Below are 13,880 nucleotides of genomic sequence, written 5' to 3'. Positions count from 1 at the left end.
TTACAATGATAATTAAAAGCAATATATGAGAGACCATGTTTCAATTTATTATTCCTAGGATAATCTTACCAAATTGAGAATAATGTCAGATATATTATATTTCATTGATACGCCAATGAGGTTCGCCACACCGCTCGCTTGGTTCTGTTTTACTCGATCTCGCTACCTTTGTACCCTCGTTTGTAATGGTGACAAAATCGGTCACAACCAAAAATGCATGCGAGAGATGGCGAGAATGCTGTACCATAATCAATCAGATCCGCATTCCATAGACTCGCCAAAGCTTCTCAAGGTCGTTGAAGGTTTAAAAATTCTGCAAGTTAACTATATCAAATAGAATCTACATTTCTTAATTTACATTTTATTTGTGTTTTTATTTTCAACTTACCGATTTCATGTATTCCAGCCACGTGTTCTTTGAACGACGGTTTTTTTTTTCGAAATAATTATTCAGGAAATGGTTCAGAAGATCGGTTGAAGGTTTTGAGAAATGAAGAAACCGTAAGATCGTTGTAATAAAGGAGCAACAAGTAATGTTGCCGACCGTCAAGGACCAACTCTCGCGCAATGATGGAAAATGACTGTTTATGTGTTCTTCTGAAACGTAACATTGGTACCAAACACGTAAGTTTGGACCCAACGGTTAGTATAAATGCCCGTACAGGCGCATAAAAACACCGAGAGAAAGTAAACTACCGTGTAATACGGATTCATAAAATGCGATGCAAAAATTGCTATAATCTACGAGTAGCATGGTAAATCACACTCGTGTAAAACGATAGAGGCAGTTCCAGGTACAGCAACACGCGAGAATTTCTGGTTATATAAGGACTTCGATACAGGTATGCGCGTTTCGTGTTGGTTTCTTGTTATTACCATAATTAAGTTACTTTTAAAAAGAATTGTTTCTTTTATAGACAGCATATTTTTGCATGTTCTTTTCTTTTTCAGGCGCTTTTCTTTTTCGTCGCATCGACTACTTGGTCACGAGCGACCAGATTCTATTTACGTTCCTTTTACATCATTCTAGATGTTTGTGCCTTTTAGGAAGTTTGGGATGTCTCTCAAGTGTTTCTACGATGTCAGAATCAAACGTGTGTTAAATGGTTAATTGTCATCCAAATGTTGCGAATAGTACAGTGAAGTGAGTCGATTCATTGTTTTTTTTTCTATTTATGTTTTAGTGAGACATTGGATGGTAGGAATATTATACAGTGAATTCTTATTCGTTAGACCATGGTCCATATTCTGTTCCATTCTTTTCTTTAGTCGAATTGTACGCAATTTATGAGGTTTTGATACAGAATTGGTTTCTCTTTGTTACAAGTTTTAATTTACTATGAAGATATCCGACGTGTTACAAGAGCATGTACCCCATGCTTTGAGCATTTCTTCGAATCATGTGACTTTCCCCCAATTCTATAAAATTTCTTTTTCCTATAGAATTAATCATTCAGAAAACGGAGTTTCGATGAATGTTTCAGAATAAACATAGTTTGTCACCTGAAGTACAACTTACAGCGTTATTTTCAATGGTATCGTTATACGCAGACGAAGCACTTGAAACTAATAACAGTGTTCCAATTACGTTAGATAAGAGTATTTCAAGTAAGAATACTTTCGAGAAATCATTTCCTCTCGGAAAACCATTAAAACATTTTTCTCGCCGTACAAAGTGAATCATCCACAGAGTGTCCTATAGGACGTGTATCATTACAGAAAATTGTTTAAAAGCACCGCAACTGAGTGGAATTCTTCTATAGCAATTTACTCATTTCCATATTTGCATACTTCCTTCTATTGTGTAGATACCGATTCTTTGACCTATCGTATAGATGAATGTACGTCATCGCCGTATCCGATGAAACAAATAATAAAATCTCTACGAAAAAGAAATATACAAAGAGTATCGTCATTAAATAACTTCTTTGGTTGTTTGCTGACACAGACGATGCGAAATTCACGAATACATTATCGCACAAAAAATACCTACGTACTTCCAGTATATTGTTATTGAGTTACAAGCCGGTCTAAAACAAATTTGTTCTTTTAATTTATCTGTGCTGCGATTTCCGAAACAATATTTGAACGGTTGCTTCGTCTACGTACCATGTATTTCTGCGTTCATTTGACACGATAGAAACGATTTTTTAGTTTACTGCAATTTTTGGTGTTCAATTCGTAACGGATATCGTGACAATGAAACATTTTCTCCGTTGATAATGTAAAGATAGGCGAATTTCTATGAGGCAAAAATCCGAAAAACTGAAATTCTCGTGGCACTGATACTACATTTTAAAAAGCTGGATTCCTCATATTTGGAAATCCAGTATTTACATACATATTTGAAATTTTTCTTTTCGCACGTTTGTTTGTTTTGAAATAGTTTAAAATATCTTGACAAATCAAAAATCATATTCTGATTAAATTCCACTATTTTCGTGACGTCTTCTTAACAGGTTGACTACCGCCTCACCCATATTCGGCTGACACAAAAATTTCTCGTCGGACCGCGTCATCCATATCCGGGTGATCGGTCCGTTCGACGTCTTTTATTTGCATAACAAAGTTTGTATCCGCGTCTAATGCTTCTTTGGAATCATGTGTTTCATCGATAAAATTCTCACATTTGATGCAGTGGCGCTCGTCGCCTGACGAAGATTTCATTGGAAACGCGCGCAGCAGTCATCGTGTTAATTAAGTTTATCGGACCTTTGAGTGTACGAACTATTTCCTTTTCTTCTTTCCTTTTCTATCAATCGGTTACTTAATCACACGATAAAAACCATACCCAAGCATCAGAAACTGATGAATAATAAAATTAATATCTCTGTTTGTTACATTCGTAAATACATTCGAAATGTGTACCAAGGTACTGTTTTTGTTTCGAGTATAATCAATTACGAAGAAATATTACTCGACGTAATGAACCAGAAAACTAGGAACTTCATTATTTTCTTTTCTTACAGTAATTTTGTATTGATGAGAATTTAGATTCTCTATATTTGGTTGAATGTATACAAAAGTTACATACATACAACTGCAGCATAATACTTCAACGAGTTCTTGAGTTTTAGCACGAACAATATTTTTTTCTATCGAAGAATAAAAAACTTCAAACTTTAATAAATGAAGCAATTTCTTCTGTTCTAAACGCTGCTTTGATTCTTCATTTTTTCCTGCGGAGATACTTTGTGTTAATTTTTCTCTTTTTTATTAGATTTCAATATAAAATTTTATTCTTGATATATTACGTGGCATTGCCTACATAATTGAAAAAAATGTTTGCAGTCAACTTATCTTTAACACTTTGGCCGCCCAGTATGTGGTACGTATGCTAGGACTTTTCCATCGAAATTTCTTAAACTGTTATTAACGCATCCTAATTTTAATTTATGCACTTTCACCAAACATTTCGAAAATATGTCTTACAGTTTTTGTAACTGCAAATCTTCTCAGAAACACGTACAGTAGTATAACACGAATATGCATTTTATCAATTGACATTAGTTTTAATATGTTTTGCGGCACAATTCTTTTAAAAAATACATGATCTACTGACAATAATATAACAGGATGTTAGTTTGTTAATAAATACGACTAACGTGAAAATGGCGCCGTTAATATTCACATTGAGCTACGTTATCATTATTTGATAGAAAACGCATAGCTTTCATGTAAACTCAATATAAACTAACAATAGAACAGTATAGAGATTACTTTATTACATTTTATATTATAATAACGTATCGTCGTACATTCTTTGTTTCCAGTATGGCCTCAAAGGATACTAGTTGAAAAAGTAATTCTTAGAAAGAAAGAAACAATATCGCATTCTGAGGATTGTCGAGTGTGTAAAATGCTGTCACACTTTTACCAGGAAACCATTTCAATACCAAAACTTAAACATAACGTCACTTTTGTAAATATTTTGAAGAGTCTCGATAATACACCTTCTTTTGTTAAAAAATACACATCCCTAAGGGAAAGCAATATTAAAAACGATCGTTCGAATTTATTCCTACTAAGCTTTTTTTAAACATATTCGACCTGTAAATTAGTAAATTTAAAATTATGTAAAATATTATATAAATAAGTAATAAGAAAAATATTGACATAATTATCGTTACAATAATTATCAGCATTTAGAATTAAATATTATACATTACATTGTAGTATGACAATTTTAGAATATGATAAGTTGAATAAGAGATTGGATCTCAGGAATCTCGTCTCGCAAACCACTATGTCAATCACTGTGCCAGTTCGAAATACGGAATCCACTCCTTTCATCTCAAGTAATAAGATGAAAGTGACCATATGTCCCAATTTTGGCAGGACAGTCCCGTTTTTTTTTTTGCAAGATTGTTCCGTTACTGAATTCCAATACTAATTGTCCCGGTTTTTATCATTTTTATTTTTAAAAAGTTCAATATCGAAACATCGATAGCGCAGAAATAGAATAAAAAGAATAATTGATTTAAGAAAATAGTTGACACTGGTAGAGTTTAATTACTCTGATGCTGAATAAATGAAAATTGAAATAAATTGAACGTTCATAGATATGTCCATGCAAAATTACTTGAAATGAGATACCTAGATAAAATTTGTACTTTTATTGCCCAAAATACCATTCTTGACATTTATGTGTTCAATTTTTGACGACGATACCGTGTTATATCGATATGTAATAACGAATGTTCATTGAGTTACAGTATTTAAAAACTATATATATCATGTTTCCTCACAGCCCTGTTTCCTCAACTTTTCAAGTTCAATGTCATTTTTTCAAATGGAAAGACACACGTTTTGTTCACCAATGTGTGTTTCAAGTGACATTGATATAGTAAGAGTTTCTGGACGTGTCCTTAAAATAACCTTCAAATTATGTGAATGTGCACATGTGTTCTTAAAATAACCTTCAGCTTAATCATTCAATACATCTTATTCAACTACTACTCAAAATAGTACGCTTCGATAATAATACATTTCCTGAGATGTATAATAACAGGCCATGCAACTCTATTGATAACTTCCGGTGTAATCGTAATACAAGTTCTAGCAATTCGTTGCTTCGCAACCTTCGCACAGTAAGTTATTTATAATACACTTGATTCATAAATTGTTGTGTTGCTCGTAAGAATTTAGAAAGGTGGGCGTGACCTTGATATTTTCACAGCATCGCCTAAAACCTTTCTTTGAAATGTATCAATTCCTACAGTAAATCACATATTAAAAACAAAATGTATGTATCAGATTTAACACCAAGGAAACTGAACTGAGTCAATTAAAATTAGATATCCTTCGTCCATAATATTACTACGCGATTTACTAACTTTTACTAATGTTACCTTTCCTTAGCCTTTATAACGTTCAATGATAACGAGATGTCAATCAAAACGAGACAGTGATATATTAGATTTTCGATCAAAGTAAAAGAAAAGAAACATACTTGTAAAAATTTCTAAAACTTGTACCGAGTGAACTTGATTATACTATGAGTGAAATGTGTTTCAAGAATGTAGCCACCAAGAAACGATAGCAATCTCATGTGAATCAGGTGAAACTCGTGTTTGTAATATACTAGTATTGTTCTAAATTTTGGTAAGTGTACAGTTTAGGTGATTCGGCGCCCATGACCTTGATCTTGACATATGTTGTCAAGAACACTCTCATGAATAACTTTCACGCAGTTTTACCCGTTACTCATTTCTAGGTAAAAAGTTACTGATTAGAAAATTTCTTAAATATAACACTTAGATTCGATAATTATTCTAGAAAAGTCATTATTTTTAACAATTTTTCCCTATACGTAGGATCGCTGAACATATATATATTTCAGTATGCAGGAAGCATTTTAATTTAAAGCAAGTATTGTTTCGGCTTCAGGCAAGCAATTATCTTGAATTCCAGTTTGAGTGGATTATTAATCTAGCCTGACTTAACCTAATCTAACTTAATCGGTGGATTAGGTTAGGTTGAGGTTACATTATTTTAGGACGGGGGTGCAAGTAGAACCCCTCCTCCACTCACGTGTTAAACTTTTAAACAAATTGTAATTCACTATTATATCCATTCAATAAGTAGAAATACTAATGAAAAGAAATACTATATTTTTCAAACATTTTTTTTGTAAACAATAACCAATGGCTAAAAGTTTTTAAAGGTTGCACAAAAATATCCTTGATAATATATGTTAACAGCAAGGTTATCGAAGCTAAATCTCTTAAACTGTATAATTACCCAAATTTGTCGTAATATAATACGCACGTAATTGTGCATTTTCAAAAATTAACGTATTTTTATTCAACATAGAATATAAACGCTGACTTTAGTTTGTAAAGACATAAACAGTGAGAATAGAGTGTACTTATATATAGGATATCATACTCAAGGTCCTATAAAAAGTCATGATGTTCTATTAGTTAGTGTATTTGATTTAACCTTAACTACGATGCAATAATGACAAAAATATGTAATTCTATCTATTTCTAAGAAGCATAATTAATTTTGAAAATTTGACAAAAATGATCTCGAGAAAATATAATGTATGCCATGTAACATTTACCATTCCAAAATAAAAAATTGTTGTTTAGATATATAATATATTTGTAATTTCACACACAATAAAGATATTTAAAATGTTAAGTTAAATGGGACAGTGTGAATCAACAGACTATGAAAAATAGTCCTAATAGATGATTTTCTTCATTTTAGAAGTACTAATTGAGACTATGATTGAAAAAAGATAAATTTTATACGTTTAATTTTCTTAAATAAGATCAAGTGTCATTTTCAATCTTTTAAATATATTATTAATTATTCATTACATTTTGGTATAAAAATATCTCTATCAATTTCTACATTTCTATTTATTTAAATATAATCCCATCTAGTATTGACCTTATTTCCAAAAGTTTAACATTGTGCTGTGATTTAAAGTAGCATGATTCTGAAAAGTAACTCATAAAAAGTCTCAACCTTCCCTCAAGGAAAAGAGCTCCTACCCTGTTTAATAAGTATTCAAGGTAAAATAAAATGACTTTTAATGTACCACTTGCCTTCATCATCAATACCCAATATTCTCGATTGACGATATAAACGAGTTTCTTCCGTGTGTTAGTCGAGTTATATATGTATTGACAATTTTTTTATACCCATTACCTTGATTTCTTTTTATCTATTTAACTTTCATACTATATTTTATATTTATGTATGTACAAGGTCATTCGTTGTGAATACAGTTCACTTTAAGGTACTGGAGATGTGTGACAAGATTCTAAAGTCCACCTCTATGAAAAATTATGTAGTTCCTTGCAATTAAAGTAATTGTTCCTTAACGTTATTGACACTATACCACAGGGTCTCCTTTCACCATTTTAAATTGATATCTAAAGATAGTTTATCTATTTTATACAAATTATAGATGTGACTGACACTGTTTGCGAAAGAAATTTGATATTTCAATTGTGTACTCAAATCAATACAAAGTAACTGTGTCATATTGATAGTATATATAAAATTTTAATTCCGACAGTTACTAAACTTCAATTGAACGAGTACATAAAACGTAATAGAAAAATCTGAATCATAATTGAATTGTTTGTATCAGAAATACATTTATTTTGATTGTTTTAATATTAGGATAGAATTCTTTATTGCAAGAGAAATATATACGTAGTACACTACACCTTATATATATTATTAATTTGTAAGAGCATATTTAAAATTTTTGAAATACAAGAAAGAAAAATTACATATTACAATATGATGATTCAACAAATAAATTTTAAAGAAACCATTTGCAATAAGTATTAGATGTCTATCTGCGATAAAATAATAATAATTGAAAATTAAAACGCATTATTAAAACATATTAATTTCATTATTTTATTTTAAATTGACCGCATAACCCAAAATATAAAAATCACTATTCACAAAACACAATATTAAATTACCAAATAAAAAATTCTAATAACGGAATATGTACTCAAAAGTAAAAATGATTTCGTGGTACTAAAATTGTTATATATACATAAAAATTAGATTCCATTACAATGTTTAAAACACTACAAAAGTAGGACGACTTAAACATCTGTACTTGAAAAAATTCAATTTCTAATAAAGTGTTAAATGCATTCAATGTCATTATACATAATTAAATATTTTGTTGAAAAACAAATATTGAAACAATATTCTCTTCTAACGGTGCACGTATTATATATATTGAATAATAGTAAAAGCATTACATATTACTAAACAGCTCTTACCCTAAATTTTGTAAAATTGCATAAGAATGGAATTTAGACTTCGGATTGTACAATGGATGAAAATATAAATTCATTTAAAATTGTACGCTTGAATATTTTTGCTTAAATTAATAAAAAATTTTGAGCGATAAATATCTCTAAATTTATTTCAAAGAAGTAAACCACAGAAATGGTTGGCAACTGCTGTTTTAAATGTTACTTTCAAATTTATTTTAATTAATAAAATATTTTTCTCCAAATGTTTATTTTCTTTTCATGTATAGCAAAAGAAAGCTAAAGATAAACTTAATGACGTATAACTTTGTATTATTTTTCATACGAATCATCGCTTGACGCACATAATAAACTGCTTTCCTGTTCTTCATCTGATCGCGTATCACATATTCCTTTTCCTATTATGTATAAGCGCAATCGTACGATGTAATTTTTTGAGAACGAGATAAATGAATAACTTTGAATATATTAGTTATGTAAACAACTATTGCTATACAAAGCTATATGTATCGTATAATAATTTAAGACGACACTTGGGTAATTGAAAATCACAAAGTTTTTAAAAAATATAGATTCAAATGCATTTCAATATCACTAATTATATTGGGTTGTTCGAAAAGTCATTTCGTTTTCCAAAATGGAGAATATATAATTTAATAAAATGTTTATACACTCTAAAAAAATTGTGTTTCATTGTCACCAAAAAAAAAAAAGAAAACGAAATGACTTTCCGAACAACCTAATAGTTCACAATCGGTCGAGTTCAATAACAATAATCATTTAAAGTTAATCAAGTTCGCGGATAGAGAAAAAGCAGTTGTAATAATTTTCACAAATCTAAAATATAAATATTTTCAAATCGATGAAACAGTACCATAAAGAATGATAGGAATTGTGTAACGAATACGACTAATTTCGAAAATCTGCAACCTAAATATAAGGTTTGGATCTTTATTTCCTTCTTCTTATTATTTTCAGTCTCGCTTTCTACATTATTTGATTCATATACAATATATATCGCCGATTATATTAATACAATACAAAAATGTATTCAGAATTCATGGAACTGTATATAGAAGATTAATTAGACTAATTAGAGTAATGTGTACTTATCGGATAATTGCAACTATTATATATTAATTCATTTTACATACGTAAAATTGCGCGATTAAAGCGTAAATACATTTACAAATATAATCAACTGCAATAAAAAACCTTGGAATATCAAAAGCGCATGTAATTACGTTTTAATGTTTCAGTATTGTATGATTATGCTATGTTTCGATTGTAATAAAAGTTAAAATACGTTATCAATGATAGCATCTTTTTTTAAACAAGTTTTATTGTATACATCTTAACGTATATGCATATGTATAGATCTTCCACGACGTTTCAGTTACATTTACTTATGGTTCTCTTTAAATATAAACATGATGTAATGTGGAAAACATTCGGATGAGAAGCATAATTAATTTTGAAAACTTGACAAAAATGATCTCGAAAAAATATAATGTATGCCCTGTAATATTTGCCATTCCAAAATAAAAAACTTTTGTTTAGATATATAATATTTTTGTAATTTCACACACAATGAAGATATTTAAAATGTATACCAGGCATCTTTATTTTATGAAATTCGTAACCCAAAAACAATGCAACTTTATGTTGATTAAATTAATTTGTAACCAAAGAGCTATACATATAAATATGAACTTATTGTTTTTGATAATATTATTATACAAATTCCAGTAATATTGTATAAAAATCACACCAGTAAGTACACAACATTCTATGGTACACCTTGATTAATCCGGTTTTAATTAATTCGAACGTCGGATATTCCGGAATAGTTCGTATATACTCTAAAAGACTTTAAAGAATAGAATTTAGGAAGGCATATGAGTCACTCTGACTAGACCTGGGACTGTTTCATATTTTCCTCTGCCCTTGGATATTCAAACAGCTCGAGTATTTTGAACTTTTGAATATTTGTGCGTTTGGATATTAGGAGTGTTCGAATAGTTATGTGGACCATACATACTATACAGACGTCATTCCTTTATATATTTCTGAATTAATCGAGTTTTTATACAAATTGCACAGCACTGAGATTTCGAAACAAAAACAGTAATAAATTGAGATTTATTAATGTACATACTGCTTTTATTTGCATCAAATGTGTTTCCAACTGTGAGAAAATCTCTTACGACGAAAGATCACACGCATTTCGTTCTGTAAAAAACTTATTTTCGATTAATTTCTAACAATGCAGACGAACGGTGTTTTACTTGATTTTTTTACCTATGTTTGAAAATTTGAAATTTGAAATTATTTAAAAATATAAATACTTCCCTCTTCGATAGTAATAATATTTAAATACTACAACATTTGAAGAATATGCGTGATCGATCATCAAAGACTTTGATACATATGTATATATGTAGTGGTATAGTGTCAGTATTCAGTCTTTATTGTAACCGCTTTGTTAACAGTGCAAAGATAAATGAAACATATATTATATTATTATCATGGTTCTCTTATTAATTGTTTAGCATCGACTTGAACTCTCGACACTACACATATCATTAAGTTTTCTTTTTAAATAAATTCCATATTTTTTTTTGTCTTTTAAAGCTTTCTTTTAGTACGCTAATCTCAAAAACTACTTTCGCCCCAATTAATCCAAATTAATTAACGACAATGTTTCATTCTGAAATTGACAATATATGCATTCACACCTAATAATAAAAATAAATTAGAACCGTGTAAATTAAACCACAGGAATAGGATACAAATTAATTTATGAATTAGAAGGTACCATAACATTAACAAGAATATATAGCATTGAAAATGTTATGGTTACTGACATTAAAAATGTCTATGTTAAGAATCTATGAAGCACTTATGCTATTAGAAAAAACGATTGTGTAAGTAATCGGACATAGCACAAAAAATTTATTAAGTAGACTTAGACATAAAAATGTAATTTCAAACAGTTAAATGTGTAAAAAAAATTTTCCTCATATTATGCCTTTGTGTGTGTAATAAATATTCATATTAAGTTCACCGTTGTTGGAAAATTACGAGGATAGTCACCATAATGAAATTAATGCAGTGGGTAAGCTAATGTATCCTAGTATACAGGACGAAGTGTTTAAGATAAGTTGCATGAATTATTCGTTTATTTTTAAAGATAGGAAAGAATATCTAAGACAAAAGTTGTTTAATTTTATGGAAGGCATAATATGCTGACGTTTGTTTTTTTTTTTTAGTTTCAGATGAAAGTGCCAACGATATTTTAAAGTTTTTACATTTTTTTAAATACAACAATATGTTGTTTTTACTTACCTTCTAATAGAAGTTTATAAGGTAAATTTAAAGGCCTACAATTTAAATTCATTTAAACTCACTGAGAAGAAAATGTACTTTATATCAGAAATCTATTGCATTTTTTTAGAATGCTTTAAAATTTAAGATTTTAAACATTCTCTGATATTTTGTTTTACACTTGAGAATTACTACCTGAATATTAAAAATGAGCATAATATAAAACAGATATTTATTAGATAAATAGTAATACATTAAATTGCACCGTTGCAATATCGTACTTTGTAATAGTAATACTAAACTATTCTATGCTTTAAAAAACTCATTTACATATTGTGTTCATTTGAAAAATTACTAAAGTAAGTACACGTTGACGGAATTTGCATATAACTTTGCCTGAAGGTTTGTTCCGTGTGTTGGTACATTCGAAGTAAGATTATTTATACTCTGCTTATAATTTAAACATAAATATTCATGAAACACATAATTCTTTTCAAAATCTTTCATCAATATGCCAAATTACGAGTAGTAACTTAATTCAGTAAGCTGATAATTGTTACTATATAACCTATTTGAACGTGTAATAAATTGTATTTGCTTAAATCTTAATTTAGTTCAATCGAAGAAGAGGAAACGGAAAGAAACTGTGGAAACATAAATTTTATTCAAGACCTCGCAATATTAAATTAAATTGTTTGAAGGGGATCGCAAAAAGAACTAAATCGTAACTTATCTTTTTTTTTTTCATTTTCCTTTTACACGTTTAAAATAAAATGAAAGTTTTATAACCGCAATCTATCAAGTCGTTTCATAAGTATTTACACTTTTTATTTACATAGGTGAATTATATTTGAGCAATACCTTCGAAAATGTTTACATCTTCCATAAACATATTTTCTACATCTACCACAAACATTCGTAATTTTATTATTATTGCAAAAACTATTTAGAACCATTTATACATATTCAAAATTTCAACCGAATTTACCGATGTTTCCTCCAAATTTTCTGGTTCTGATAATTCTTAATATTCAGTGGAAATTACTTTTGTTAATTCAGAGTAAAATTCCTTTTTAAATATATTTTTTCCAGTGAAAAATACTTGGAGGATCATCTATGAAATTTTGTTTTTATACTATACTTTCTTCGGTTTCAAGTAGATATTTATTACTTTACAATGTTTATAGATTCATACTTTGAATTTTGTGAAACTACTTTTTTATTCAGTTTACCCTTATGTAATCTAAAAATACAATTATTTAATTTTGAAAGTGTAGTTAAATAGCTTTGTAATATTTTTTGTTCTTATTTTATAAGCTTTAGTAATTCATTTTTATTTCCGTGAATAGTTCGAAAGAAAAATATAAAATAATTACACAGTAACTTTTCTTATTCAAAAGTAACAGTCGTAATATTCAAATGTTCGGAGTAATACTCGCAATAATCTCAATGAACTAATAATGCGTCACAGAATTCTATGAAATTAAACAAATTAGAAAAATACAAAAATATGTTTTGAAAATACTATCAAATTATACAAATTAAATTTCTAATATAAAATAACTAGTTCCGATATATTAAATATATCGTTTTTAAATATATCATCACCTGATAAAATGATTTTTATTCTCTTTACAAGCTTCAGTGACAATTTCCTATCTAATCTATAGAAAGTTAATATTTTTCTACTATGTAAGATAAAAAATCTCTTTGTAATAAATATTATCGAAGCATATAAACAAATGTACATATTTACATAGCGTGAATTGCTTGATATACCAATAAAATGCGACTTTTAATATCATTTTTATGCGTCCAGTATTAAGATCCCATCAAAATCACTTTATACAAAATTTATTTTAGTAAAATAATACGTAAACGTTTCAATTTTCAAAGAGCTTTTGTCAAGTCTGATATGACACTCTCAAAATATTTCTTTCCCTTGTACAGTTAAATAATGAAGAAAGAAAAACTGTTTTTTTTTTTAAAGAAATATCGATAAAATGATGTAGAATATTAAGGTTAATATAATATTTCATAGATCGAAAATTCTTCTCTTAAGTCTTAGAAATGTGTATTTCCTGTAATTATCCTATTAGTATCATGGAAGTACAACCTCCACGAATTCAGTCCTTAGATTTTTACAATTTTCAAAATCGTAATTGTCTATAAATATAGTTTAGCAAATTTTCTAAACGTGACATCGTCTACAAATAGAAGAACAAAAGGAGTCAGATACAGGTGCATAAAATTTTATCAGATTTAAGGAACCCAATCTAAAAAATAGAA

Source organism: Ptiloglossa arizonensis, chromosome 9 (assembly GCF_051014685.1).
Source record: "Ptiloglossa arizonensis isolate GNS036 chromosome 9, iyPtiAriz1_principal, whole genome shotgun sequence".
Taxonomy (NCBI): Eukaryota; Metazoa; Arthropoda; class Insecta; order Hymenoptera; family Colletidae; genus Ptiloglossa; species Ptiloglossa arizonensis.
The sequence above is the reverse complement of the archived record's forward strand: the minus strand, read 5'-3'. Positions refer to the sequence as shown.